At 44.0% G+C, this 27,232-nt stretch overlaps 1 pseudogene; it reads left to right on the top strand.

Annotated features, from left to right (window-relative positions):
- LOC144328090 (uncharacterized) lies at nucleotides 1-26,695 on the top strand (annotated as a pseudogene).
- Nucleotides 26,696-27,232: the final 537 nt, after the last annotated feature.

The raw sequence follows: 27,232 nt of genomic DNA, 5'->3' as shown, positions 1-27,232 counted from the left end.
ATGAAGCTAAAACAAATGCTTCTAAAAACTACAGATAGCAAGATTCAGGTAGGTAGCTGTGTTGGTCTGATGCAGTCGAAATAAATTTATTTACCGTATTTTTCGCTCTATAACACGCACCTGACCATAACACGCACATTGTTTTTAGAGGAGGAAAACAAGGGGGGAAAATCTGAATGAAACAGTGGATGTATCATTTTTGTGCTTCATGCTGTGGCCACAGACATGTGATCTGATGGTGAATTTGGGGTAGCTCAATGCAAAGATCCTGAGGATCCATGTGGATCCATGCTTTTTAACCACGTTTTTGCACCATTGCAGCCCCAGGCAACAGTGGGTGTGTGATTTTGGGGGGGCAGGCTGCTATGTGATCTGATGGTGAATTTGGGGTGGCCCAATGCAAAGATCCTGAGGATCCATGTGGATCCATGCTTTTTAACCACGTTTTTGCACCATTGCAGCCCCAGGCAACAGTGGGTGTGTGATTTTTGGGGGGCAGGCTGCTATGTGATCTGATGGTGAATTTGGGGTGGCCCAATGCAAAGATCCTGAGGATTCATGTGGATCCATGCTTTGTAACTACATTTTAAGTGGGGAGTGAAGGAAAAACACAGAAGGGACAAGAGAGCGGTGTGCAGAGAAGCAGCTGGCTAAGAAAGCAGAAGAGGGATTTTACGGGAGGGAGGAAAGAAAGGCAAAAGTTTCCACAAACCGATGCCAGCTTTCTCTCTCCTCCTGCATGTTTTCTGGCTGCCTGCGAGGAGCACGGAGAGGAATTAGAAGGAAAGACCTCTGCTTTCCCCTCTGCTTGCCTGGAGGGGAGGGGATTTGCCTGCTCTTTGTTCCGTTTGAGCAAACACAGCAACGAAACACAAGCGAGTGGGCAGTAAGACCCTGAGGCAGAATGCAGGAAAGCAACCACTTCCTCTTTTCAGGTTTCCCTTCTCCGACACAACGCACGATTGATTTTTGCTGATTTTTGTTCCTGCGCTCCCCTAATCGGCTCCAGGGACCCCCCACATTCGCTCCATAACACGCACAGACATTTCCCCTTCCTTTTTAGGAGAAAAAATCTGCGTGTAATAGAGAGAAAAATACAGTATTTATTTTTTAAAAATTGTCTAGTAGCACCTTAGAGACCAACTAAGTTTGTCTCTAAGGTGCTACTGGACAATGCAGATGGCAAGGTCTGTCTTTTTTTTTTTTAAATGCATTGTCCCTTCTCCAATACAAAAGGGGAACCTTCTTCTAAAGTGATTTCTTCATGATACAACACCTACATGCATTGTCAGCGCATCTTGCTTCAGAAATATTATTTTACCCATTTGCAAATTCATATGATAGATTCATTGATGGGCAAGACAATGCTAGACACAAGACGCTGGTGTGAAGTTAACTTAAAAGGTAAAGGTACCCCTGCCCGTACGGGCCAGTCTTGACAGACTCTGGGGTTGTGCGCCCATCTCACTTTTTAAAAATTGTCTAGTAGCACCTTAGAGACCAACTAAGTTTGTCTCTAAGGTGCTACTGGACAATGCAGATGGCAAGGTCTGTCTTTTTTTTTTTTTAAATGCATTGTCCCTTCTCCAATACAAAAGGGGAACCTTCTTCTAAAGTGATTTCTTCATGATACAACACCTACATGCATTGTCAGCGCATCTTGCTTCAGAAATATTATTTTACCCATTTGCAAATTCATATGATAGATTCATTGATGGGCAAGACAATGCTAGACACAAGACGCTGGTGTGAAGTTAACTTAAAAGGTAAAGGTACCCCTGCCCGTACGGGCCAGTCTTGACAGACTCTGGGGTTGTGCGCCCATCTCACTTAAGAGGCCGGGGGCCAGCGCTGTCCGGAGACACTTCCGGGTCACGTGGCCAGCGTGACAAAGCTGCATCTGGCGAGCCAACGCAGCACACAGAAATGCTGTTTACCTTCCCGCCAGTAAGCGGTCCCTATTTATCTACTTGCACCCGGGGGTGCTTTCGAACTGCTAGGTTGGCAGGCGCTGGGACCGAGCAACAGGAGCACACCCCGCCGCGGGGATTCGAACTGCCGACCTTTCGATCGGCAAGCCCTAGGCACTGAGGCTTTTACCCACAGTGCCACCCGCGTCCCGTGAAGTTAACGTAAGCCAGGGTAAAGTACACTAGTTTTCACAAGCAGGGCTTGTTGGCAGAGCAACCGTGAGCCTTTAATGGAGTTTGAGTCATAACACCATTTTTGCTGCCTTAACTTACACTGGATTCCCATGACTGAGATGAGCAGGCTTATGATCCAGCCCAAGTCTCCCACCCACCCACTGCCCCCTACCCTGCCTCCAGAACACCCCTTTTTTCAGGACTGATGACGGCTCAAGATCCACAAGGCTCAGCTCAGCCGACTGGTTCCCAGCTGAGGAAATGATGAGGCTTAAATGAAGGGAAATGAAGGGACTTAAGTAGATTGGCTAAGATAGAAACCTCCCACCTCAGCTGGAAATTCACTGGATCCTACTCCTGCTCAGCCCAGTGGAACTTGCTATACAATTGTTCCTTAAATATACAATTAACTGATTAAAATTTCTGTAATCAGGCTGCAGTCTGGCAGGTGGGGGGGGGGGGAGGGAGAAAGATTTCCACCGAACTATCGCAAACAGATTTGGATCCTAGCCATCACTTGTAACTTTTAATAGGAACTGCCCCACTCTCCGTGGGGTTTCCAGCAGTGCAAACACTGCATGGGAACATCTCTCAATGTACCGAAGTTCTCTAATAAATTCTAAATTTGGGCATGGCGTCACTAAAGGTCCTGAAACTGCGATATCATCTCTCAGCTGTTATTTTTGTTTGTTGGTTACTAGTAACTCTCATATTCCCCCATGGTATAAAGAAGTGTTTCATCTTATTTTGGAATTCTGTTTTTGTGTTGCTGCTGTTCTTTGGCAAATGCATGTTACTCTGTACACGTGGGAACCTGAAATGTCTCTAGTAAATAATCTGAAGTTGGTAGGATGTCAAGGGGGGGTGTGTCACTGTGGGATTTCTCCTACTGAGGGCAAAGGAAAAAATCAAACAGGATTATTAAATCTGAGATCCAACAACACACTTGTTCTCTGCATACTGTAGCATATCATTCTACCTAAAGTATGTGTGCTTATTCCTATGGCATAGGTATTTATTTTTTGTTGTGATGAAATCTGCCCTTCAGTTTCTCAAATATTTTCTTCCCTCCCAAATTAGGCTTCCGTTTTGCTGTGTCTTTAGAATTTCAGTGAATTCAGGGATTGGGTTCATCTTAACATTGTGAGGTGTATGGTGTTTGTGTTTTTCCCCCTCTAGTGAACATTTCTGCAGCATCCATACAACTTATGAAGCCTGCTCTGAATCTGCCCCATTGGAAAATCTAGCTCATGAAGTTCTGGCCACCCTGGACTTTGGTTGATTAGTGAGGCAAATGGTAGAATGAAAGATAGGACATTCAGAAACACCTGTTGACTATCTCAAAAGTAAGGTCAACATGGAAAAAACCCTGCACCCCACTCATTAGAATTTAAAAGAAATTTTCTGTATTGATATTTTTAATGCAATTTCTTTTTTTTCATTACTTAAAGGAAAATAGGGGTGGGGGTGCGGAAGACCACAGGAGAAAATTCCAGCATAGCATTAGTATTTATATACCTATTGGATGAAAATATACCTGGACCTCTTTTCACACATGCTTACTTGGACAGCTTCAAGAGACCACTTTTTAAAACTGCTATTGAAGTAAAGTCTCACTTCACAACATGCTCTCTTCAATTGAAGCGATATTTGCTATGTAGAGAAAAAGAGAGAAGGGTGAATGTGACAAAGGTGTGCTTGCAAACATATTGTGGCTTGCTTCCAGATTTATTGAAATGTTCCAGAGGCAATACGACCCAGGCTTGATTTGTTTCGAGGAAGGAACACTGGGGGCTTCTGACATGTCTGTAATGTTTGCTTTATTTGCAGAGATATAGGTGAAGCATAACTTCAGGCAAACAGCATGACACTTCTACGAGGTAACAGATCTCAACATTTGATCCCCAGAAAGCGGCACAATTCACACCACAATGTGCCTTCACCTGTCAGAAAACATTGCTTCTGTCTTTATTCCAAACCTGCTGTTTATTTGCACACACACACTTGCAAAAAAAAAAATATACATCCAAATCTTACACCAGCCCTTCCTGTTAGCTGGCAGTTAGGAGGGGGAAAGCCATTTCCTCCGAACTCCATTTAAAATATTCAGAAGTGATCTCCGGACATCAAGAGACCATGAATACATCTTAGTTCCTGCACAAAGGAGCATACAATCTAAAGTTTGAAAGAGTACCATGTTTTTTGCTCTATAAGACTCACTTTTTCCCTCTTAAAAAGTAAGGGGAAATGTGTGTGCGTCTTATGGAGCAAATGCAGGCTGCCCAGCTATCCCAGAAGCCAGAACAGCAAGAGGGATTGCTGCTTTCACTGCGCAGCAATCCCTCTTGCTGTTCTGGCTTGGCGTGTTCTCCAATAAATGAGAGCACGTGTTGCGGTGTGGGCCACCAGGCCAGGCCTCTTGTTGCCAGGCAGGTTAATAGTTGTTGCCTGGCATCATGATTGGGTTACCGGGTTGCTGGGGCAAATTGTATGTTGCAAATCGGGTGGGTGGGACCATAGTCTTTAAATATTGGTGCACTCTGGTTTCTCTTTCTCTTTGCAGAGTGCATCGGATCACCCGCCCGCCCGCCCGCCCTCTTTCCGGTTGACCTTGCTTTGCCTGTCATGGGGTCGTCTGCTTTGGAGCGGGGGCCTAGTAGGAATTTTGCCATTTGGTGATTGGCTGTGCCATTTGGTTTTTGCCTACTACTCAGCAATTCGTCACAACTTGTAAGGTTGCGGTTAGGCATTGGTTATAATATGCTGGTGGTGGAGGGGTCAGCTGGGTCTGCCCCTCCTATTGCGCTGAAGGGAATTCCGTTAAAGGAATCCTGGGGCTTGCCATGATTTCGTCCAATCCCTGTTATGGGACCAGGGCCGCCCAATCCCTGTTATGGGAATCCTTGTTATAGGACCGGGCAGGCAAGCTTTCGGGGAGCTGCTGGGGTGAGCGGCGTGGGTCCGACGCTTAGCTCGAATGACCCCCCAGTTTGACTTTCTCTTCTACTGGCTACCGATCGGACCTCGGGATGTCAGTTCTGTCCCAGGCGGGGGGACAGATAGTCATAACCAATGTCTAAACAACCACTCACTGATTTTGTATTTTAATAAAGTTGTGGCCAAAATAGTGCCCAAAAACCAAAACTAAAATTACGTGTTATGTGTGAAGTTATTTGAGGGGTGGCCTGGGGACCTACACACGCAAGTGAGATTCAGAATATTTTTTTTCCTTGTTTTCCTACTCCAAAAACTAGGTGCGTCTTGTGGTCTGGTGCGCCTTATAGAGCAAAAAATACGGTATCTTCTGGGAGACAGGAATTGCTAAGGCGGTAGTAGAGAATAGTTTGTCTGCCCAAGAAGCACAATTTTGGACGAGAATTCCCATCGTCCATTTGGGATGAGAATTCCCATCAGCCACAGCCATCACCAATGGTCAGGGATGTTGGGAGTTGCAACCTATGAACATCTGGAGGAGTGTGTGTTAGAGGCATGCTTAGGGGGAAATAACCAGTTTGCCTGCACTGGGTGGGAGGACAAGAGGGTACTGCAACAATGATGAACAACAGAAGGCAAGAGGTAGTGGAGGGACTGAATTTTGGCATTGCCCAGGGCACCACTGAATTTTTAAAGCCCAAAATCTGCCCCTACCCTGCTCTACCTAACATCTGCGATACTAGCAGTTCATCTGCTTAACGAGAAACTTAATATAAATGATTGTGTTAATGTGCATGTACATAATGTATGTTGCACTGATTTAATCCTCTGTATGTGAGTCCCTGATGATAATTAACATCCAAGATGACATCATGTTAAAATATAAAGACCATTTGCTCTTCAGTGTCTGGCCATTATCTGCACGAAGCTAAGTTAGATTTCACTTTGATAAACCCACTTGAATCCAAGTGACATGTTTTCAAGTTGCACCTCCATCTAAAGCCTCTGCTATTGTTTAAAATAAAATGACCATTTACTAGAAACTCAAGAGAATGCCTGTGGGCAACTCACTTTTGAAAAACAAACTAAACCCATCAGGTAAAACTGTCGAGGCCTGGGCTTTATCTAACACTGCACACTCTTTTATAAATTGATTCGCTTTTCTGCCAACCCAACATGTCCATGAAATAGCCTAGCTTTGGCTACAAGAACAATTATTATTCCGCCTGAGGTGATTTGTGTGGTCTTAAAGCTCTGCAAACATCCATTTATACTCAAATAGATTGGAGATAAAGTAGACACAAGCCTCCACTTCATGCAAGCATTGATTGGCAGCCTCGCCACTTCTTGACAGTCAGAGACCTGCCCCACGGCATGATGGGAGTCTGTGTCATTGTGCAGAGCTGGACAAAGTGAGGCTGTTGGGTGTCAATCTGATGATAATATCTGAAAGTATTTGAAAAATGATAACCCAGTGGTGTGCACATCCAAAAGGATCATTAGCAGAATGAAAAGGGCTCTTATTCTAGCAGAATTCTTCAACAGGGAGGATTTTGTTTGCTTTCTTTTTGCACAGATATGGAAAACTATAGTGTGTTTACAACAATGAGGTGGCTCTGTCAAGTCGCTGCTTCATATAGTTTATTCACAAAACAGATTTGCAGCCAAAGCTTTGTCTGGTTAGTTCACACATTTAAATATGTCATTGGTTTCAGCTTAAAGAATGACATGAAGGTGTCTGATATAGTTTGGTTTCTGAAGCTAAGTAATACTCATTGAAATATAAAGACCCATATATTTAGTGATATTTATTTAAGATATACATTTAATAAAATGTATATACCACCTCATTGGAATAAAACTTCTAGGCAGTTTACAATAAGCATTAACATTATCAGTAAAAACAGGAAGGGTGACACACAAATCAGCAAACAATATATAAACACACATACAGTGGTACCTCTGGTTATGAACATAATTTGTTCCGGAGGTCCGTTCTTAACCTGAAACCATTCTTAACCTGAGGTACCACTTTATCTAATGGGTCCTGCCATGCCGCCGCATAATTTCTGTTCTCATCCTGAAGTAAAGTTCTTAACCTGAGGTACTACTTCCAGGTTAGCGGAGTCTGTAACCTGAAGCATCTGAAACCTGAAGCATCTGTAACCCGAGGTACCACTGTAATCATAATCACCATTACACACCAATCTGAAAAATTGCCTTTTCTCTACACACTTCACTGCCAATATTATGTACCGTATTTTTCCATCTATAAGACGCCCCCATGTATAAGATGCCCCCTATTGTGGGAGACTCAGATTAGTGAGGAGGAGATGTATCCATGTATAAGACACACTCCTAATTTTTGGCATTATTTTTTAGGAAAAAAACTTAGTCTTATACACGGAAAAATACGGTATATTTTTCTTTTGCCATCCCTCATGCCTGAAAACATCACTTCATTGAGCAACCTGCAGTTCATTAGGAACCTCAGTAAATCAGGATGGATTATTTTCATTCAAAGAAATGCCGAAGGCACAGAACTGTCAGTGGTAGACTTTGGACTTTGAAATTTCAGTGACAGTCTGTGAAATGCCAAAAGTTGGCACCCCCTGCCTCTCGCCTTCCATTCTACACCCTTGTTGCAGCAGTGCCAGTGGTGCCCTCTTGGCTCAGCGCCCGGTGTAGGTGAACTGGTCATGCTCCCTGAAATCCGCCTCTACAACTGTAACAATCATATATTGATAAAGAAGAAGTTACAACAGAATGGACAAAAGGTAATTATGATGACACACCCCTTAAGCTGATCTGCAGTGAGGACTGGTCTTCTTCCTGATCATGGCAGATCGGGTATGGGGGTTTACGCCACCTTGCCCAGTGTGTTATGATGGATATGAAAATACCTCACTGTATGGATCAACTGTATAGATCAGCTGAGGTGGCGGTGAGAGAAGAAGAGATCATGTTGATGTGGATGAAGTATGAGTTAAGTGCCTGTTAAGTCCCTGTGGTGTGTGTGTAAGGGTGCCAGTGTTGAAAGTGTGTGTATGTGTGTGTGTGCATGTTTGTGTATAGTCCCATATACTTTGCACTGGGGTAATGTGGCTTTTGGCCCAAAAATGTTTCACCACCCCTTTTAAAAGTTACATCTGTCTGTCTATTTACCCGCCATGTCTATTTCTCTATTGTGGTGGAAAATGCAGTATTAGTTCTCCACTCCATCGTTCAGGTATTTCAATGCCTTGCCTAGTATAGTGCTCTAGGCTGGTATTTGCTCACACGTGTTTGTAGCTAAATTCAAGAAAACAAAAACAAAACAGGTTATTTTCCCCCCTCCTACACTTGTCCAGCACAACACCATTTAAAGTGTGAAAATAATTCTTCTATATAAAACTGCAAAGTGGCAGAACAGAAGCTCCCATGAGAGAGCACTTGCAAATATCAAACATTCCAGCTGGTGTTTGAGGAGTACAGAAAGGTACAAGAAAAAGTCATTTCCAAAAAAGCTCAGATCAATATTTAAGGTAGGGAGAGGGGGGCTGTAAAATGTAGTAGCATCAAGAGGGGAAGGGACAGAGTTGGTCTGATTCATGCCATGGGTCACTTCCCAAATGCCTTATGGAAATGAGTACAACAACAACAACAACGACAACAACTTATTTCTACCCTGCCCATCTGGCTGGGTTTCCCCAGCCACAAGTACCATCTTCAGTTTGTTTTATTCAAACCACCCAATTGTACAAACATATAGTGGAGAACAGATTGAACCTGTTTGTTTCTTTGCAGTGAATGCTTGTTGCTTTTGGTGACACAGTTTTTTTAAAAAAAAGAATTGTGGGTTTTATAAAAATAATTATGTTGCTTATTGGGAACTCTAGAGATTAATAGGTACAGTAATTCTGTGTTTAGTCCCCACCTGCCTTGTCATTTCAGTGCAAATGAAGCAGCTAATGGACCAACAATTACCGTAGGCATCTCACTGCAAAGAACCTTTTGTTTTCTTTTTTTCTTTCATAGAAACACCTTTTTAAAGAATCCTCTCCTCCTTCCTGCTTTAGGGTTTTTGTTTTTGTTTTGCTTTGTTTTGTTAAAAACACACAACTAGTTCAGAGAAGCATTTTGGTGAACTCAATAGTTTGCTAATTTGTTCGGTGCACTTTGATGGTTTTTAAACTATATGGATTTTAAAGTGATGAAAACGTGTTAGATGATCTAGAGAGAAAGCCTTGTTGGTCTATGGGAGCTGCAAAGAATCTTACGGTTATATTAATAAATCTGTTAAATATTTAAGGTTGCAATTCTATACGAAATAGGTGATGATACAGAAGATCCACTGAGATGAACAGCTTCGGATCTCTGGCACAGCTGGCTATTTCCTGGGCTTAGCCAGACTGACAAATATATAAATATCAAACCCCACCTCATCCAATGATAAACCAGCATAATTTGCTCATCCCAGCTCAGCTGTCTGGGACAAGCTGGTGAAAGAAGGAGCATTATGGGACCAAAAAAGGTCACATGGCCTGGCAACCTGGCATAGAACACTATTTCAAAAGCTTATTTTCTCTCTGCCAGGCTTAGGCAGAGCAGCAGCAGCAACCCCACTGTTGAATGGGGTTGAGATTGCCATGACTTTACGCTGGTTTAATTTACACCTAACACATACTTAACCATAGCTGTCTCTGACTGGGCATCATGCAGATGGAACCCACAAGGGTATGCAATGCATCTGCCTCCAGAACCAATACAAAAGAAAATCATAATGACATTCATTACTTTAATTAAATAAAGACTTTCCATTAGGCGGGGGGGGGGGGGGAATAACATGACTCGAATCATGGTTCGTAATCTGAATTGCAAAGACCAGCAAAAAATGGGAGTAAGAGATCTTTTTAAATCAACACACATAGAGATGGAAATTGACAACAAGATTCCTGTATATAGACCACATTCAGGTGATCCATGCACCCTTTTGTGCGGGTGTCTGGGGGGAGGAGTAGTAGAAAGTGACCACGCAAACAGTCCCTGTGTATATATTGGCATGTATGTGTGGATTTTGTTTGTGCATAGTAATGGATGGCTGTAAGCCAAAAGTGTGTACTCATGCCTTGTGAAGTTTTCGCATTTAAAACATTCATACCCCACCTTTCCTCAACAAGTCCAGTTTTAAATACAATCTCGATACCAGCATTAAATGGAATAAAATGGCATTAAAACTCCAAAACAGCAATGAAAAGGATTAAAAACCTAACCCCTATAAAGAATAAATAAGTTAACCATTTAATAATTTAAATGGTGCTGGAGGAGACTCTTGAGAGTCCCATGGACTGCAAGAAGATCAAACCTATCCATTCTGAAGGAAATCAGCCCTGAGTGCTCACTGGAAGGACAGATCATGAAGCTGAGGCTCCAATACTTTGGCCACCTCGTGAGAAGAGAAGGCTGCCTGGAAAAGACCCTGATGTTGGGAAAGATTGAGGGCACAAGGAGAAGGGGGCGACAGAGGACGAGGTGGTTGGACAGTGTTCTCGAAGCTACTAACATGAGTTTGACCAAACTGTGGGAGGCAGTGGAAGACAGGAGTGCCTGGCGTGCTCTGGTCCATGGGGTCATGAAGAGTCAGACACGACTAAACAACTGAACAATAACAAATTTAACCACAGCAACCCCACCATTTCCTAAGAAAGAAACTATTTCTGCTCCAAAAGTCTTCCTAAAAGGAAGGCATCATATATGACTATTTGTGAGCAGAAGAGATGCATTTTATGCAGTAGGGAGTGACGGAGGCCACTTTTAGGACTTAGAATCAATGGACCCTTACCTCCTAATTTTGTTCAAAGTCCTTCTTTGCAGCCTTCCACGAATCAGGAATGCAACTACCACTTACATTAAGGACTTTAATGCCTGAGAGACATCTGCCCTAGCTTGGAAGTAGGTCCTATCAGATTGGTTCGTAGCTGAAAAAGTATGGACTGGTGATAAATAAACCCTAAGCTCAATGTTGGGCTATGATTAGATTAACTTAAAAGTATGCCAAGATATCCATGCTTTGAAAAATTACCAAAAGGAATTACTGAAGTCTGTTACAAAATGTTGGACTGATTATGTAAACCAGGTTCCCAACAGAGCCATTTGCAAGGTTATTATGCTTTTTTTGCTCCTGCCATGACTGAAGATCCTGGCTAACAACACTATGTATCAAATCACATGCTGGGTTCCTGGGCAATTTTTCTTTTTGGAATAAATTTCCCTTCCTCCTCACTTAACTCTTTAACAAAGGGCAGGAATATGCATACTTTTAAAGCTGGTATCAACCAGCTCAATCATCTACAAGGGAAGATGAAGTTCTTTGTTGATTTTAGGCTTTTAAAGCTGGTATCAACCAGCTTTAAAAGCCTAAAATCAACAAAGAACTTCATCTTCCCTTGTACAGAGCCAGTCAATTTTATGCTTATTACAGAAGGTCTTGCTGGTGGCATCTAGTCCATCCAAGAATTTAGGAATTCTGAGGTCCTACAGGGGTAAATTGGGACCCATGAGAGATGATCTGCTCTGTTTCCAAATGATGTGAGATTCTATCTTGGCTTTGTGTGTGTGTGTTTTGTAAACCGCACAGAAAGCTTTGTTGAAGTACATAACAAGAAAGAAAGAAAGAAAGAAAGAAAGAAAGAAAGAAAGAAAGAAAGAAACTGTAATGTCATGATACAAATCTCATCCCTACCTACCTAAGAAAAATTATTCAATATTTATTATCCTGCCAGTGCATTTGTAATTCATTGTGTAGCTGTAGTGAAAAGTGCCAGAGTTGGAGACTATAATTCCATCCTAGAACACATGTATGGAAATGTATCCCTGGACATTTACACACAATCCTACATAGCCCTGGCCCAAGAATATCATGTACAAGGCCAGAATTACCATTTATTAAAGCTGTGGTGCAACAAAATCATAGGATGGGGGTGACTATCATGTAGGAATGGACAGATCTGACCAGTCTGGCTTCTCATTTTTCCAATCCTAAATTAAAGTTCTTCAAATTTCCACATCAGTTTGTGAATACTTTTTTTCATAAATTTGACAGCATTTTAGTGCAAATTTATTCTAATATACATCCTTTTCATGTTCAATGCACATGTTTTTGCAAAAGTATTTTCCCATAATAGGAGACATTCAATCATTAATAGAAGACATTAACAGAAAAAAATGAATCAAATTTTCTTCTCCATCCCTCATTTCAGGTGCCCTAAACAGACTAGCAGTACTTGATGAATAGGTTGTCTGTGAATTCTAATATGATGTGGCCTGATCCATACCTCATTTTCTAATGCTCAGAGCAGAATGCAGTTTGAATTTTTCAGTTCTTAGGACTTTATGATGCCGTTCATAGCTCAAAATGTTTCCAAATACATTTCTAAATTTATGTTTAGATAAAATACAGTTAGAATGTACATTGTGAAATGAGATCTATTGGGGGAAAGTGCTTGCAAAAATGTGAACATTAGTCAAAACTGCATCTGAAATGTATTCATTAGGAGAAATTCACATAAAATTGCTGCTGAATTTTCATAAAGCGTTTTTAATAACAATAATTGCACATTGCTGTAGAGAACTATATTTAAGACCAGAAATATGAGAAACTGATAGAACCAAAATTGACATAGTCATTCAACCCTAGTAAAAGATTTTTACCATGGGTATTTTGTTGAGAAGATTTAATTCCAAGCAGTTGGAAATTGGAAAACTGTAAGGAAATCCACTGCTGTAGATGCTTCTTAGTCCTACCAACATCTAGTTTATCAAGCTCGCCAAGGTAGCAATACAATTAGCAGAGAAATGATTACAAGAGCAGTAGGATCTGTGGAAAACAATTTCCTATTTCAGTGATGGGGAGTGTGTGTGTGTGTGGGGGGAGAACAATCCACATTCTCAGAACACTCTCATGCACTATGTTTGTTTCTTCCTCTGTGCCTCAAACCCGCTCCCTTTCTCCGTAACATTTATTTCTTATTAATCCCTTTCCAAAGAAAATTGTGTTATTAGGACTGTGCACAAAGCATTTCATTCCTGTTATCTCGTGTTCAGCTAAGAACAACGAGCAGGCAAGAATACAGATGCTCTAACACTTTTATAGTAATATAAGTTTTTATCAGTTCCATATTGTTGTATTGTGTTAACTATAAGTTTATATTTCAAGAAGTTTGTCCTGAGGAGGACTCAGTATTTAATGAAGAGATGGGAGGAAAGAGAGCATATAGACAGAATGTGTGTGTGATTGCTTAGAACAGGCATAGGCAAACTCTGTCCTTCCAGATGTTTGGGACTACAATTCCCATCATCCCTGACCACCGGTCCTGTTAGCTAGGGGTGATGGAAATTGTAGTCCCAAACATCTGGCGGGCTGGAGTTTGCCTATGCCTGGCTTAGAATGTTGCTAGATGTTATTAATAAAGATCTCCTTAAGAATCACAAAAATGAATTAGTCAAAACTTTTACAAAAACCCAGTAGTGAGCACCAACGCTATATGGAAATCACCATCATCATCAAATTTTTATTGGCATCACATACAGTGGTACCTCAGGTTAAGTACTTAATTCATTCCAGAGGTCCGTTCTTAACCTTAAACTGTTCTTAACCTGAAGCACCATTTTAGCTAATGGGGCCTCCTGCTGCTGCTGCGTCGCTGGAGCCTGATTTCTGTTCTTATCCTGAAGCAAAGTTCTTAACCTGAAGCACTATTTCTGGGTTAGCGGAGTCTGTAACCTGAAGCGTATGTAACCCGAGGTACCACTGTACAAACATTCAGAATAAATAGGCCAGTGCAACCAACACTATATAAAGGCATCCCCTTTATGAAGGTGGGTTGGATAATCGGGGCACACCAGATGTTGTGGAACTCCATCAAAACGGTAAGAAATAATGAAAGCTGTAAGCCAACAACATCTAGAGGGCCACAGGTTCCCCAGCTCTACCATGCAGCAACTTTATCCAGCATAGTTTTCTTAGGCACCTTTTGTTTTCTGATTTAACCCACAGATATTGCATAATCACATACAGTGGTAACTTGGATTAAGAACTTAATTCATTCTGGAGGTCAGTTCTTAACCTGAAACTGTTCTTAACCAGAGGTATCACTTTAGCTAAGGGGGTCTCCCGCTGCCGCCGCACTGCCAGCACGCGATTTCTGTTCTCATCCTGAAGCTCATCCTGAAGTTCTTAACCCGAGGTACTATTTCTGGGTTAGCGGAGTCTGTAACCTGAAGTGTCTGTAACCTGAAGTGTCTGTAACCCGGGGTACCACTGTACCAACATCAACATCACTCCAAGGCCTTTAGGCAAGTACATAAACCTACCCTAGTCAGAAATGTCATTTGACTATAAGGACAGGATGTTTCTCACTAACTGCATCAACCCAGCTGTTGTGATCCCATTATATCACAGCTGCAAGCTGCCCTCTGCAAGCATATGCAATATATTAGAGTGGTGCAGGCTCGATTTGACAGGCCTGAATCTGATAAATAGACTGGTTAGTGATGACTGAACTACATGAATAATAGTGACCCCATCCCACTTGAAGGTCACTGGTGTGGGAGGAAAATATGAATCCATGTGACCCACAGTAGCAGAGATTTAACTCATGAAATCAAGCAGCACAATGAAGCATTGGGAATGTAGGCTGTTAAACTTTCTGTGTATCCCCTTTAGTCTGATTACAAAGCACTCCCCTCTTTCTACTCCTCTTACAATGAACAGACCATACACTGTTAAGTACGTTTAAAATGCTTTACTTACAAAATGTTCCAAAGGTCAGGTTCATGCATTTATCCAAGCAGCAAGAAGATCACAGGCAGAAAAATATTATGCAGAAAGATCAGTGGCGTAGCGTGGGTTGTCAGCACCCAGGGCAAGGCAAGTAATTTGTGCCCCCTAACCCGTGGATTTGCGCCCCCTAACCTGTGGATTTGCCCTAACCCCAGATGTTGCGCCTGGTGTGGCCGGCCCCCCCCTGCACCCCCCACGCTACGCCACTGAGAAAGATAGTTTCAAACACGTGCTATAAGCTTGGAACTTGCTTAGGCACATCTTCCTTGGTCAGTTACATGAGGCAGCAAGCAGGAAGAGAAGGCTTCATTTCCTCATCAGAGAAGAAGGGTGTGTGACCTAGCTGAGTCTAGAAATCTAACTCTTAAGCCCTTTACATATTAACCAACACTCATGCATAGTTATGTTTGACTGCAATTTCCCACAACTGGGCCTGCCATTCATCGTTGTCCAGTGTCATCTGAAATCAGCTTTACGTAGCTCACTTGCATTGTGAATACAGGGAGTCTGGGCTGTCATAGATCCTCTCTGATACAAGATAACTCAAGGTATATGAGCATGGGCCATCAGCTAGTTTCAGCATTTGAAGACAGATCCTGGACTAGTAAGGAAACCTCAGTTCAAAAGGACTGACAAGGTTATTGTGGACAGAAATTTGGATACATCATTCTTTCCCTAGCTGATGCTATCCTGGTGTGCCAGAAGTTGAATAGTGATAAGTTTCATAACAATCTTCTGCAAAAATGACCAAAGCAGAACACCATCTGGTAAGGGAATTGTCCAGTTTTTAAGAAAGAGCTGAGGGCCCATGATGCAATTGTTCTGACCTGCAGTCCTGGGACAGGGATGTCTAGATTCAGCAGGATCTTCAGGATCATTGGCAGCAAGGAGACCTGTTGGAGGAGGGGTGTGTGACCACTCACCCTCCTTCTTGTCTTAGTAGACCTCAGGTTCCAGGTCTGGGCAGAGCTGAACCATGACAACAGCACAGTGAATCTTTACTCCAAACATGAACTAGAACGGCTTCTTCCAATTAAGATGGGGCACAGACATAAGTCCTATGTAATCTCCTGATTGCAAAATAGGACTTTAAGATTACTAACCAATATTTACTTTTCTAAGAGCGAGTTCACTGTGATTTACTTCTGAGCAGACACTTTGGGATTGTACTCTAAGACTTGCGTGAACTTCCTCAAGATGTCTATTTCTGACAAACATTACACAGCTGTTTGATGAATCATTGGCAAATCTGGAGGGTAAATATAGGTGTGATTTGGTTTTTTGGTTTTTTAAAAAAGAATGTTTCCCCTTTAATCAGCCAGTGTGTAAATGTCTGAATATAACATCTACAAGTACATACATTGATAAATCAAAAACATTTACAGACATCTGGTCTGGAAGGAGCAGTACTGCAGCAGTTGTGGTGTTTTTGACATCTGGTTCTTTGCATCACTGAGAGCGCAAAGTGAAATCTATCCAAGTGCTCAGTGGCCCACTTCAATATCCAAAGCGATTTATATTGTCTCCCCAACCTGTAGTGAGAGCGGTGTTATCTCTACCATTCCCCTGATGGGTTTTAAATTCAGACCCAAGATCATCGTATATATCTGACAGCCTAAGGTGCAAAGCAGATTCTATTTGATATCAGAATTGAAATGAATCACTGGGGTGGGGAACATTTATGAATATATTCTTCTGGGAGCAAGGAGTGTTGCTGGATTTAACACCCATCATGTTACTTCTCTGCGGGAGATGCACATGCTGGCTTACAATCTAAGGAAGAAAAGGCAAGTTAATTTTAAATGGTGGGTATTTGTTAGAAGCAAAGTTTACACACTGCAAAATAGGAAGAAAATAATCGGGAGACCAGAACAAAACAAAAAAATCTTTCTGGGCTCATCTTTCTCTTCTCGTGAATTTAAATAGAAGTATTTTAAGAACAAGACCTATTAGGGTGACCATTTCTCCTATTTTACAGAGGACAGTTCTCGATTTGAAAAATCTTGAAAATGCACAACACCAGGTCAGCAAATTGAGGTCATCTGGTCACAGTCCTGCAGACCATGGTGAGATGTCTGCCATTTCTACTGCAAACATTTCTAAATGTACAGCTATATGAGTATTAGCATATGCAAATGTACAGCTATATGAGTATTAGCATATGCAAATGTAGTGCAAATCTCTGTCTTATTTTGGATGATGCATTTCTTTCTCTTTGGAGATTGACCACCCTTTGCTAGAGATCATATTTTAGGAACCAGTCTATGTCACACTTTTAAAGCTCTAAACGGCCTCGGCTCAGTATTCCTGAAGGCAGTGCTTCTTTCTGGGGGGACTCAGGGGTACGTATACCCCTGTGCATTTTGTGAAAAAAGAAAAAAAGCACTGCCTGAAGGAGTGTCTCCACCCCCATCATTCAGCCCAGACACGGAGGTCCAGCTCCGAGGGCCTTCTGGTGGTTCCCTCACTGTGAGAAGTGAGCTTACAGGAAAACAGGCACGGGGCCTTCTAGGTAGTGGTGCCCGCCCTGTGAAACGCCCTCCAATCAGATGTCAAGGAAATAAACAACTGCCTGAGTTTTAGAAGACATCTGAAGGCAGCCCTGTTTAGGGACGTTTTGAATGTTTGATCTTTTATTGTGTTTTTAATGTTCTGTTGGGAGCAGCCCAGAGTGGCTGGGCAGGGTATATAAAAAATAAATTAGTAGTAGTAGTAGTAGTAGTAGTAGTAGTAGTAGTTTATGTGTAATGCTATTCTCAAATGACACAGAAGAGCTGCCCACACACCCCAGGAAGAAACATAGGAGACCAATGGCTTGGGTTTTCACTTTTTGCTGAGTCAGGTCATTGGTCCATCTAGCTCAGTATAGTCTACCTTCTGGCAGCAGCTCTCCAGGTTTTCGGAGGGGGGGTCTCTCCAATCCCTACCTGGACATGCCGGGGATTGAACCTGGATCTTTGTGTATGTAATGCAAGGGAGATGCTCTGCTACTGAGCTGCAGCCCTTCTCTACAACAGCATCTAGCAGTCCCAGGCATTTTCCCATCCAAGTACTAACCAGGCCGAACCCTGCTTAGCTTCTGTCATCAGATGAGATCAGGCATGTCCAAGGTGTGCCCAGCTGGTATTGCTGAAGGATCTGCAGCAAAGAGGATTTATTTAACCTGTTCTAAGTTCATGTTTGGTGAGGAGAGAGCTTAACAATAAGCCCAGGTTTGGAGGATACACTAAGGCAAACTTTGACATGGCGCAGCACAGCACAGGTAAATCAAAGGCTGGGGAGGGGGAGCAAAGCAGTTGTGAGCTTTTCTCCCAGAGTCCACACTTCTCCACAGTCCCAGTAATCCATAGTTTGGCTTACCATGTCATGTGAATCAGACCAAAATATACTTATCGTTTCTCAAATTCTGCACTGCGCAAATTGGCCACAAACAGGTGGGATGATTTCCTTTCTTTTCCAGAACAACTGCCCACTAACTAAAAAAGAAAAAGAAAACAGTTCCTTGCATAAAACAGTTTCCTTTACACTTAGAACAAAATGTGTGGGTGCGTGTCCAATATGCTTCCTTTTCTTAGGAGTATTTTGAGCAGTTGCCAGACGATGACTCAATGATAAGCTGTCTTTCTCCTCATTGATATTAATGAGTTTATTGATAAAATATCTTTTTTTCCCTTTGATGTTTTTGAAAATATTTTTAATTGAGTTTTTAGGCATCAACAAAGAAAACAAAATTAAGACCTCTCCGCTCCCTACTGAGTGTACCCGACTCCAGCGGCACTGGGAGTTTGCAGCTGCACCAGCAACTAGACCTGGCATGGCTTTAGGTGATCTGTATGCCCTCATGTAATGCTTACATGGGGGGCAGGGCAGGTCAGAGCCTATTGGAGCCCTGCTTTCTCCCTCCTATGGCCTCTTTCAGCCTTTTGTGGCACCCATTCCTCCCTTAACTGGTTGCCTTTGGAGCCAAGTAGGGGGTTTTTGCCTTTCAGCTGAGAGGCTTGCACACTGCTGACATCTCTGTTATTTTGCCCTTCCCACTCTCCCTCCTGATAAACACGCAATCTCTCCAACTGCTACTGGCTGCAAGGCAGATAAGGGAACAGAAAGCATCCCTCCTGTGAACTTATTTTAGGAACCAAGCCAATGAAATAGAGATATATCTCCCTAACTAGTGTTAGACTATGGAAGAGTGTTTCATGTCTCTCTCCTTCAACAACAAAACACTCTGCTTTATTGCTGGATCCTCCTCAAACCATGATAACAATGTCCTGCACCACAAACAAACCATTAAAGGGGTTTGAAGAACAGGAGGCTTCTCTTTCACTGCCATATCGAATAGAAGTGTATCCATCTATATTTGAAAGGGGGTCATGGATAAAATAGAATTTATTGGTATAGTTCTTTCTTAACCTGTGTGACTTAACCTGTGCTGTGACATTTCATTTCTTCCTACCTGGCACAGTCAATGAATTGTATTGAGAGATAGCGATGCTTGGAGTAGACTCATTGAAATAAATGGGACTTAACTTAGTGCAGCTTGATCCAGCTCAATGATAGGGATCATGGGTAGAGGTATAGTGGTCATCATTATGTCATTGGCATGCATGGGAAAATTGAACATAGGGACACTCTTTTCAGCATCAGTCCCATGTTTTCATGGGATGTTTCAGATATTTAGCAATATCACATTTCCGAGCACAATTCAAAGTGTTGGTGCTGATCTTTAAAGCCCTAAACTGCCTTGGTCCAGTATATCTGAAGGAGCATCTCCACCCCCATCATTCTACCCGGACACTGAGGTCCAGCACCGAGGGCCTTCTGGTGGTTCCCTCACTGCGAGAAGCCAAGTTACAGGGAACCAGGCAGAGGGCCTTCTCGGTAGTGGCACCCTCCCTGTGGAACGCCCTCCCACCAGATGTCAAAGAGAACAACAACTACCAGACTTTTAGAAGACATCTGAAGGCAGCCCTGTTTAGAGAAGCTTTTAATGTTTGATGTATCACAGTATTTTAATATTCTTTTGGAAGCCGCCCAGATATTATTATTATCATTACTCCGAAGGCAAGGCAAATGACCAATGTTGCAGAATGTTATATTCCACAAGGTCAGAAATATTAAACCTCAAAGTGCTCTGGAAAGTTCTTCTTCGGTTCAGAATGAAATCTGAACCAAAGAAGTCCTTCCTTCTGCCTCCTTCCCAATTACTCAATAAACTGAGCTAGTTTCTGAGTTTTGAAAAAGAAAAAGTACTTTCTTTTCTCAGAGCAATTCTGAGTCTGAATGGACACTAATGCAAATGAAGGCTGAAGATGGATTCAATATAGAGCTCACAGCACTCGTGCAAACTCTCTGTATTAATTCTGACATTGTTTCACCAGTAAATCTAACATGGGTGTGTAATTCTTCACCCTGTTTTCTCATCTGCTTGATCACTACCACCTACTTCGTGGGTAGGGGGGAAACTCCTGCAGCCAGGTGTCTGACACAGAATCATTGCAAGCTCCTCCCATCAAGAACACTGGCTGTAGATCATTTTGCTAGCCAGAAGAAGAAAGAGGAACTTACAACAGCATCGAGTGAATGGAGAAAAGACTCATCACCTCATCATCATTCTAGAAACATAGATGAATATAAAGCGTGTTCTCCTTAACCAGAGAGCACGGGTTGCGGTTGGGGAAACATGCCACCTTGCCATGACTAGGCAGATTTGAAAAAGAAAAAATCCAAGCCTGCTAAAGGGTTAATATTGGGTTGCTGGGGAGTTCTGTATGTTGCTAAATTCAGAGGAGGGGTAGAGTCTATAAATATAGGGAGCCAGGGGTTGGACTTCCTCTTGGCCGTTTTGCTTCGGATCACATGGAGCGCTTGGACAATCTTCTCATTGTCTGGTTACATTTATTTATTTATTTATTTCCCCTTTCTTTTTAATCCTCACTAGTCCCTTAAATAATTTAATTTCCCCCTTTTCCTGTTCGAGTTCCCACCCCACCCCTTACCCTGCCCAGTGGGAAGATTCTCCCTGTAGTGTGCAGCGCTGTTGGCCAAATTTTAAGCTAGCCTTGGGGGGAGCACTAATTTGAGTTCTTTTAATATTGCTATGACATTCTCGCTATAGGAATGTATCTGCTTGCAGGCCCAGTTGCTGCTAATGTTTATCTGAGGCAGACAGAGGGCCCCAGAGGCTCCCTGTGCCTCCAAGGACTATGAGCACTCTGTATATGCTCTTGAACTATGCTGTTTCTGAACAAGTTTATTTTCTTTAAGTTTGTTTTGCCCTGATAGTGGCGACTGCCATTTTAGAGATGAGCCATTGTGGCTTAGTGGCTAAAGTGTAGGACTAGGACCTGGGAGACAGGGTTCATATCCCCCTCTTAGCCATTGTTATAACAAAACAAAATAAACTGCTCCTTTTGGGCTATTCTGTTGCTGGGTAGTTCGGCCCATTTGTGATAAAAGAACTTTGGGTTTCTTGAAGGTGTGCTTCCCTCTAAAAGGGCAAGCAGGGGTACCTGGACAAGCTGTGGGCTAGCTCAACTCTGCTATTTCACTGAAAACATTTATGCCTGGCCTAGCAGGCGATCATAGGGCTTTGCCCTAGAATTCGATGGCCTGGAAGCGTTTCCGGCCTGAATAGTGTCCCCATGTGGTCCATGAAGCATTGGTTTCACTGGGTCAGCGCATAGTGCCGGTAATGCTTAGGTTGCAGGATTGGTCCCTGTATGGGACAGCTGCATGCTCCCCCATTGCTCTACCTGGACACTTAGGTCCTTTTGGTGGTTCCCTCACTGCGAGGGATGTAACGGGCACCAAATTGCAATATGCAAGTGGGAGAAAGCACCTTTGCATGCCTGCAGTGCAGTTTGCTCTGTGCGTTGCAGAGCATGGCGCTGCACGGGCTGCAATTGCATTGCATTGCGTGAGAGATTTGCAGTTGCATTGCACGGAGGGTGTGTGCATTGCATGAAGGGTGTGTGTGCATTGCGTGGAATGTGTAGTTGCATTGCACGGAGTGTGTTGTTGCATTGCACAAAGTGTGTTGTTGTATTGCACGAAGTGTGTTGTTGCATTGTACGTAGTGGCTTGTTGCATTGCACAGTGGCTTGTTGCATTGTACGGAAGGTGTGGTTGCATTGCACGGAGTGTGTGTGTGTGTGTGTGCATTTGCACAGAGTGTGTAGTTGCATTGCACGGAGGGTGTGTGCATTGCATGGAGGGTGTAGTTGCATTGCACGGAGTGTGTTTTTGCATTGCACAGAGTGTGTGTGCATTGCACAGAGTATGTAATTGCATTGAACGGAGGGTGTGTGCAGTGCACGGAGTGTGTAGTTGCATTGCATGGAGTTTAGTTGCATTGCATGGAGGGTGCGTGCATTCCAGGGAGTGTGTTTTGCATTGCACAGAGTGTGTAGTTGCATTGCACAGAGCGTGTTTTTTGCATTGCACGGAGTGTGTAGTTGCATTGCACGGAGTGTGTAGTTGCATTGCAGGGAGAGTCTGTGCACTGCACGGAGTGTGTTTTTTGCATGGCACGGAGTGTGTAGTTGCATTGCAGGGAGAGTGTGTGCACTGCACGGAGTGTGTTTTTTGCATTGCACAGAGTGTGTGTCTGGAAAGGAAGCTGGCTCGGTGGCAGCTTTGTCGGGACCTCTTTAGGGGTTCTGGCCAGCGTCGGCCCTGTAAGTTTACTTATCATGATGGCAGCACAAGATGCCCCCTGCCCAAGCGGGGGCTGGAAGCTGGCAAGCAATAGCTCAATACCTTTTGCCCATATTCCCATTTTATTTAGGGATCCAGTTGGATATCGTTGCTAAAACATACCACTTGCCTATGGAGAAGCTGTCTGCCTTGAAGGAAGTTATTTTGTAATACTTCCTCTGTAGCAAGTGATGCTTCATCAGATCCGATCTTGCTGGGTCACTTAATTAATCTTCCCACTAGGCCAGGCTGCCTGCGGCCTGAGGTCCCCTTACCTTTGTGTACGCCTACCAAGTGTGGTGAAGGCAGATATTAGGCGATGGTAGTAATTCCTGAATGTATGCAATAGTAGTTCGCCATGGCAGGATACCTTGAACCCGCACAGGGATTTTCAGGTTCATGCTGGTGCTGCTGGATCTTTGCCCTTTGGTTTTTATTTCAAGGGCTGCTGGTGTGCAAAGCTATGGCCTCAAGCCTGGTGTGGTGAGGCAATCATGTGACATAACTTTTCTTGAGTTTTCCCCATTGTAGCAGTTCACATGTGGGCCCGAAGAGTTCAGTGACCATTGGATCTGCTTTTGGTCTGATAACCAGGTAGTGGTGAGCGTCTTGGCAAAACAGTCCTCACGCTCTAGCACAGTCTCCGCCCCCTCCACTCAGCTTTCGAGCTGCGCCACTTAAGGTTTAATATTGTGCTTTCTACTCTCCAATTTACGGGATCCTCTAATATTGTCGCTGACACTCTATCCGATTTTCAGATGAAGCGCTTCAGATCCTGGGCTCCAGACTCAGCTATTGCCAGCCTTTTCCAGACCACCTGTGGCATTTTGACAACAACATTTTGACCTGGACCTGTTTTAATTCTCTTCCTACCTTTTAACCTAATGTACCGAGCCTATTTTGGGCCATTATATACTTTATACACACCCGCATTTTAGATTCTCAGCGCTGGCAACTAAATCTTTACATTATTGTCTTAGGGTATTTAAATGTCATAACGCCAGTAATATCGCTTTGAATTTTGATTGGTTGCTTGTCTCTAGCATTTTTTGTTTTATCCTTGCTATGGCTGTATGCTAATGCAATAAAGGTTGATTGATTGATTGACAACAATTAGTGATTACAGAGAGCAGCAGCTTCCATTTCCCCTTCTGCTTTTACCTCTTATGGGAAGGCCTGGATGGATTTCTTAGCCTTAAGCTGGCAGTTCTCGGTCATTACTATTTGGTCCACCTGCTGCAGATTGGGCATGCGGTTATAACTATCAGAATTCAGTCCGCTGCAATGTCTGTTACACCGAAGCTTTATTTTTCAGAGACCCTTTATTTTTATTTTTCAGAGACCCTTGTATAAAGTTTGTAGGGCGCAGGGCCTTGGAAGGTTGGAATAGGCTCCAACCTCATAGGACAGTGGGCAGGAAGTCAGTCAATTTTTACCTATGCAGTATCTGCAACAAGTTAAAACTTGTCTGCTGGTTAAAGATCAAGGCGAGACTCCTTTCAGTAGTCCATTGCATTTTCGCACTGAGGGTTGGGAAAATGGTTGTTGGAGCCAGCACGGGGCTGAGAGTCTGGAGGCTTATTGCTTCAGGACTTTTCCTTATCCTTTGGAGCTTGTCATTAGAGTGGGGAACTCTAAAACAGACTTCGTGGGCAGGAGTGCCACAATCAGGCTTCCCGCCACAGGTGAGGAGGGCCCTTGCCCAGTTATGGATAACAGAATATTTGGCTTTTATTCCTTGGGGGCTGGCCCGCTCCTAGTGCATGAAAATGGGTTCCCGTTAGCCAGGCATTAATGTGCTTACGTCGTGCACCAGTTATTACGGCCTGCGGCTTGCTTACCGCTGAACGCCTCATTCCTTACGATTAGGTGCTGCTGCAAAGGCTGCACACTGGGGGCCTGTCAGTAGACAGGATTGTGAATACGGGTCATTGGAAGTCTGACGCTGACAAGGGTTATATCAGGAAGTGTCACAATGATGTCTGTGCTGATGCTTGTCTGTTATTTCCTATTTTCATAGGAGCAGCTGTGCACATTTGGGCCACAGCATTGTACACTGGGCTGGCAAGCGCGCTGACGAGTCTGGACTGGGGCGCCATCTCAGTCTTCCTGCCCATGTGAACCTATACTGGATGTCTAGATGGGGAATGCTTTGGCAGGAGATCCTTCCTTTGGTGCGGTCGAGGTGACCTGTGCAGGTCCTCCCGCAGTGCTGGTGGTACAGCTGGGTGAGAATGTTTGCTGTCTTCCTCCAGCATAAGTTTGCATTCCTGCATGCAAGAGGGCTTGGATTGAGTTGATGGCAGCTCTCCCTGGACTCAAAATAATTAAAGGCATTGGTTCCAGGTGGTCTGGAGGGGGGGTTGGAGCACCTGTCCCCTCCAATGTGCAAAGATATTCCATTAAGGGAATCCATGGATTTGCCATGCTTTGGTTGACCCCTTTCAAGGGGTAGGGCCACGCAAGAGTCCCCTGGAGCATTTGGGGGTGAGCTTGAGTCTGATCCTGGTTCATTGCTCCCCCACGCTATTTATTTGTATTGACGATATGGTGGGGCCCTGGCGTCAGTGTTGCCCTGCTGAGGTCAGGTGCAGCTAGTCGGGAACCAATGCCTAGACAAACTACCACCGAGCAGGCCAGAAAGCATGTTAATAAGGCGGTGGACAATAGAATAAAATAAATAAAGTAAAGAAGGGTGCCGTCATTCGTCTCCCTGCTACGGGGGAGGCAGGCCCTTGCCCTGTTAAGGATGTTAGTAAGTACTTGGCAGTGCGCCCCTCAGGTGATGGGCCTCTGTTAAAGCATGAAAATGGGTTGCCCCTAACAAGACGCCAGTTTGCACAGGTGATGCGAAAGGCGATTCTGGCTTGTGACGGCACGGCCTATGGTTTTGCCCCTCATTCCTTTAGGATTGGGGCGGCAACGACAGCTGCTCATTGGGGCTTGTCGGCTGCTGGAATAAAGGATTTGGGCCGCTGGAAGTCGGATGCGTTTCGAGGCTATGTCCGCTAATAATCGGATTCTCACATTGTTTTGCTTTGTTTACCTCAGGTCTAGCGGCTGTCCGCATCTGGTTGGTGGGGCACAGCATCATCCATTGGGCGGGCGTCGCAGCACGGCAGTCCGGACTGGGTCCAGGCCTCGGCTTCCCTCCGCATGTGCAGCTGTCGTGGCTGGCCAGACGAGGAATGCGCTGGTCAGAGTTCTTGCCGTGAATCCGGAGGCAGTTGCTCTTGGAAGGGCCGCCCACGGCTATAGTGGTGCAGCTGGGTGAGAACGACCTGGTATCCATGGACTGTCTTTCACTTCGTGCTGCAATTTTGAGTGACTTGGAGGTGCTGAGGGCATGGGTACCATCAGCAAAAAAAAAATATTTTGGTCTAAGCTGCTGCGCCGCCCCATTTGGATGGGCAGTCGTTGCCCGGCAGCCACGGAAAGGGCCAGAAAACGCATCAATTCTGCGGTGGCAAGGAAGATGTCTGAGCTGGGTGGAGATGTGATTTCTCATCCAATGATTCATTTTCAGGCTGCATCCCTTTTAGAGCCGATGGTGTGCATCTTTCTGCCTCAGGGAATGAGGTTTGGCTGGGTGCAGTGGTAGCCAAGCTCAGGGCTTGGTTGGGGTTGTGAGTGGTTTGGCGGTGAGCTGTGGGCTCCATGGCGGTTAGGCATTGGTTAAGGTGGTTCTTGGAGGGGTAAGTGCCTACTCCTCCAAATGATGCGAAGGGAATTCCGTTAAAGGAATCCAGGGGCTTGCCATTCTTTTCGTCCTTGTCCCTGGCATCGGACTTGGGCCGTGCAAGCCCCAAAGGAACATGAGGGTGAGTAGTGAGGGACTGATGCCCAGCTTCATTTGCTCACCCAATACTTGTTTCCCACTAAGGCTTCCGCTGGTGTCCGGAATGCCTCTGGCTTCCGCTGGTGTCCGGAATGCCAGCTCTGTCCCTGAGGGCATGGACAGATAGTCATAACCAATGCCTAAGCAACCACTCACATATTTTGTATTTAAATAAAGTTGTGGCCAAAAATTATGCCAAAAACCCAAACAAAAATTGATGTGTGAAGTGTGAATTATTGGGGGGTGGCAACTGTGGGACTCAACACGCAAAAAAGGTAAAGGTAAGTAAAGGACCCCTGGATGGTTAAGTCCAGTCAGATTTGACTATGCGTACGGTGCTCATCTCCACTTTGAGGCTGAGGACGCTGGCATTTGTCCACAGACAGCTTTCTGGGTCATGTGGGCAGCATGACTAAACAGCTTCTGGTGCAGCGGGACACTGTGACGAGTGCCAGAGCACAGGGAAACGCTGTTTACCTTCCCACTGCAGTGGTACCTATTTATCTACTTGTGCTGGTATGCTTTTGAACTGCTAGGTTGGCAGGAGGTGGGACAGAGCAATAGGAGCTCACCCCATTACACCGATTCGAACTGCTGATCTTGTGATCATCAAGCCCAAGAGGCTTAGTGGTTTAGACCACAGTGCCACATGTGTCCCTAGATGAATATAGGAACAGAAGAAACTATGTTATACTGAATCAGCCCATTGGTCCATCTACTTCAGTATTGCCTGCATTGATCAATAGTAGTTCTCCAGGTTATCAGACAGGAGACACTCCCTATGTGGAGATGCTTCAGATT

This window comes from Podarcis muralis, chromosome 6, assembly GCF_964188315.1.
Source record: "Podarcis muralis chromosome 6, rPodMur119.hap1.1, whole genome shotgun sequence".
Classification (NCBI taxonomy): Eukaryota; Metazoa; Chordata; class Lepidosauria; order Squamata; family Lacertidae; genus Podarcis; species Podarcis muralis.
This window is presented reverse-complemented; position numbering and strand designations above follow the sequence as displayed.